Below are 4,405 nucleotides of genomic sequence, written 5' to 3'. Positions count from 1 at the left end.
TCAGACAGTTCCACAAAGCAAACAGAGAAAATTCCCTGATCCAGGCTTTTCAGGGTGTAGTATGGCCCTCTCCTTCTTCATGAATGGATTCAGAACAGGAAAAAGTTAGATGTGTAGGCTGTTGGAGCAGTTGCCTTCTATCATGAAAGCTATCAGAATTTATAATGTGCTGTTGTGTTTGGCAAATTGTTTTGTTTTTTATAACACCTTTCATAGAACATCCAACTTTTTTACAGGAGTTGAGAAAAGTTCAATATGTATTTTTTACAACACTGTCAGTCACAAAGCCAACTACAGTTTGTCCCCTGCCCTTGAAAAGTTCATTCTCTAATCAATGACAGCAATAGATAAACAGCTAAATGGTATGATACAGCAAAAGACTGCAATGGAAAATTGAATGAGACAAGGTCACATAACCAGCAGATAAAATTTCCTGGAAGTAATGATACACAAACATTGTCTTGAAAGATGGAAGTCTTCCTTCCTAGACAGGCAAGGAAGGAATGAGAGAGAAAGAACATTTTAGGCAAGGAAAAACATGAGCCAAGTTACAGAGGTGAGAAAACAGCATTAGTAGATTTCCTGCTTAAGGACATGATATAATTATACTGACACCAAAATAAGTGTTGGGGAGGTAGGCAGGGGCTAGATCATTGAATTCAATGGTAAGATTTATTTCATTCCGTAGGTGATAGAGAGTCGTTAAATGGTTTTTAAGGAGGAACAATCTGTTCATGTTTTTGTTTTAGATGGATCACTTTGTTAGACTCTGGAAACCGTGCTGATATTGATATGGAAAGGACAGATTTAAGAAACATTAGGAATAATGAGAGCATTACCTAGAGGGATTAAGAAAAGACTCCAAGCAATTTTTGCAAGTAGTAATACTTAGGAATGAAATAAAAGGGAAACTAAGGAGAGAGTCAAGATTTTCAGAAAGCAGGAAAAGTTGGGATTTTTATTTTTATTTTTTGGTTGTTTGGTCAGTTTTTATTAGAACCTCTATGAAAGATAAAGTAGAGAACAGAAATAAGAAAATATAATACAAAAATTTTAGGAAAGAAGTAAACAAATAAAAAAAGAAGTAAAGCACTGATAATACAGTTATAAAAATCTTGATAATGAATCTGAGCAAACTGAAAGTCAAGTACTAACCTGTACCAAGGAAACCCAACACAGAGATCTTCACTAATGATACAGAGCTGAGAAGCAGACAGCAGTTCTCCTGTTTAAGAAGATGATGTAATTATACTGAAGGAAATAGAAAAATACATGAAAAACTAACACATTTTTCAAGTCAGCAAATAAGTAGGTGAAAACATAAGCTAACTCCAAATGAAGTCCTAGATATCTATGTCTCCAAGAGCTGTGGTATTCAAATCTACTAGAAGAATAAGGGTTTTTTGTGGGGGAGTTTCCCCCATAAATGGATGCCATAGAAATGCTCTTGCCAGTTAGGTATTTTAAAGAGGAGGAAAAATTTTTATTTGACTTAAAAATAAACAGAATTTCTTAAAATAGGACTGCATGGTTTCCTGCCTTCAAAACATTCATGACACCATCTGCATCTTGAGAGTTTGGACAAGTATTTTTATTGCTTTTGTAGATGCGCCAACAAAAAATCACACACACACACACACACACACAAAAATCTTTTCAAAACTGTTTAATTACTTATTCTTCCAAAATGAACAGATTACTGACCAAAAGAATGAAGTAAAGCAGTGCTGAATAGGAAATCCAACCAGCCAATAAAAAAATAACAATAATGTGGAGGAACTGGAAGCAAAATCTTTTCTTGCTCTTGTGAAAACCCAGCCAAAAAACTTAAGCAGATTTTGGATTATTTTGCACAAACAGTTCCTGACTGGTTCACCAAGTGAAACAAAAGTTGCAAGTGTTTTTCTATCCCTCTTCTAACCTCTGGGGAAATGTTCCTGCAAGGAAATAAAAAGAATCTTAATTTAGTTAAGTCACACACATGCACACACATAAATATGCACACATGAACACACTTGTTTTCTCTTTAGGAAGAGTTAAACTATTTGACTAACTCCCATTTATATAATTTTGAATTGCAAATGCATGAATTATCTTTAATGTTTAAAGAAAGAAGTCTCCAGTCACTCTAATGAGATTACTTGTTTTGATAGGGAAAACAAAAAATAATAATTTGAGAGAAAGTATGAAGTATAGCAGTATGTTATAAATAAGAAAAAGATAATTACCTGTATGAGATCTAAGTTGCTAAGTTTAAGATGCTTTTGTCCCTTATTTATCTTCAACTGGCTAGAATTTCCCCTTGTGGGTAAAATATCTGTTGCTTGTAAGTAATGCAATATAAATTTTATTTGTCTGAAAGAGGACAAAATATAATTAATCCAAATTGTGTAATTCAAAGCAACTGCTATTACTCAAATAACCAAATGTCCTGTCATTACATTACTGTATATTGAATAATTCAGGTTTTCAGAATTCAAAATATTCAACCTCATAGAATAACTGTCAAATTAAACAGTCACTTTAAAATTTTTATTTTCAATTATCCAGTTATATATTTTAACTATTTTAAATGTAAAACATAAATGGCAAGTAGATATAAAAAAACAACAGACCAGATTTGAAGAGAACCATAGAAAATGAGAAGCATGAAAAAAAGATTTACAAAGAGTTAGTATTGTTAGACTATTAAATTTTAAAATGTGAAATATACAATAACTGAAATTCATAAGTATATATGCAAGTTAATATTAACAGTAGCCACATTATTAAGTGCTTACTTTGTGTTAAGCACTCTGTTGGTCATTTTGCATACATCATCTCATTTAATCACAACCAAGTTTTCAAAAAGCATTCTTAAAATTATTTCATATGATTTTCATATTGTGCTATGAAACAGACAAAAGACAAAAGCAATTATTAGCCCTATGTAAATTACAGATGAGAATATAAAAGGACATGGACATTAAAATCACTGAGTTAGTAAAAAGAATTATGAACCTAGTTTTTTAACTTCTAACCCTAATTCATTATCCGCTTAACATATCAGAGAGCTTAACAGTGATCCTAAATGTTTTAGGAAATAACTCAAAGATAATCAGCAAGCATTCAAGTTTCTATATTGTATAAAGGACCAAAGCATTTGTGTGATACAAAAAGAAACAAAAAGGAAAAACTGGAATATTTTTAGAAAAAGAAAAAAGGGAAGAAGAGAAGATTCCATTGGAGAACTTAGTATCTGGCTGAGAATAAAACATTAATTTTGAGAATAATTATAAAATGATGTATCACCAGTGTAAAAAAGGTTGTGAAAATCACCTCATCAGTTTATATAATTTAACTTTGCTCAACTTTGATGGTAATAAATTATGTATTTTTATTTATTTGGATTAATCAAATCCCAGAAAATTTTATTGAGCTATTTGCCTAACAGAAACCCCATTATACAAATTACTGCTACAAAGAAAAAAGTCAATAGCTAGAAAATACCAGGTAATCTTTCAGAAATTTCTGTTCTAATTACATTTGCTGTAGTAAAATTTTATATAAGTTGAACTTAAAAAGAACCAAAATATTTGCCAAAATCCTCCTGAAGTTATTAATGAGTATGAATAGAAAAGTTTAAATTATTAATGACCATAGTTAAGATAAAAATCAAGTAAAATTACTATGGGAAAAAATGTGTACTATCAGAAGACAAAAAAAATTTGTGATTTATACACAAATAGTATTTGGCTTAGAGTATTGTTTAAAGAATAGTAATAAAAAATAAGTTAAAGTTTGTAAGATATAAATACTTTTTAGGAAAATAACACCTAATCAAAGTTAAGCTTCACACATACACATACACATAAAAGCATTTAGGAGAAAGTCACTATATAGTTGTCAGGTGATAATTTCAAGATAAAATTATTAGAGGAATGAATACTGAATTTAAAATAGTTACCAAAAAAAATACACGTCAGCACTTGATTCTCTAACTTCTTAGAGAACTATCACACTGTTAATATGGATTTTTTGCTTACATGTATGGTGACTTTGCCTTTTCTCGTGCATGGTTTACCTTCATCTTCTATTTACTAATTTTCTTCTAATTTCTTTCAATATTTTCATGCAGCTGCTTCAGATAAACTTCACTGATAAAGTAACAGTTCTGAAACTAGATCAAGAACAAAGCATTCAACAAACATCATTTGAGTTCCATCTATATGCTAAGCAAAGACCTAGGCACTGAGGAATAAAAGTATAGTAACTGTCCGTCCTCAAAAAAGTGTTTAGGTCAAGCTTTCCAAGATGCAGATTATGACCATTTAGAGAGTTATGAATCAACTTACTGGGTTTCTGACCAATTATTTTAAAAGGATTAAATAGAACAGAATAAAAAACTCACTGTGCATCATACATA

The 4,405-nt window shown here is 30.8% G+C and overlaps 1 long non-coding RNA gene across 1 annotated transcript; it reads right to left on the bottom strand.

Annotated features, from left to right (window-relative positions):
• Positions 1–1,657: 1,657 nt before the first annotated feature.
• Positions 1,658–4,155, bottom strand: LOC140845385 (uncharacterized). The gene is made up of 3 exons (XR_012124188.1): positions 4,026–4,155; positions 2,229–2,355; positions 1,658–1,937 (listed from the first exon to the last, which is right to left on the bottom strand). It is a non-coding gene; the product is annotated as an uncharacterized lncRNA (long non-coding RNA).
• Positions 4,156–4,405: the final 250 nt, after the last annotated feature.

The sequence above is a fragment of the Manis javanica genome, chromosome 2 (assembly GCF_040802235.1).
Source record: "Manis javanica isolate MJ-LG chromosome 2, MJ_LKY, whole genome shotgun sequence".
NCBI classification, from domain to species: domain Eukaryota; kingdom Metazoa; phylum Chordata; class Mammalia; order Pholidota; family Manidae; genus Manis; species Manis javanica.
This window is presented reverse-complemented; position numbering and strand designations above follow the sequence as displayed.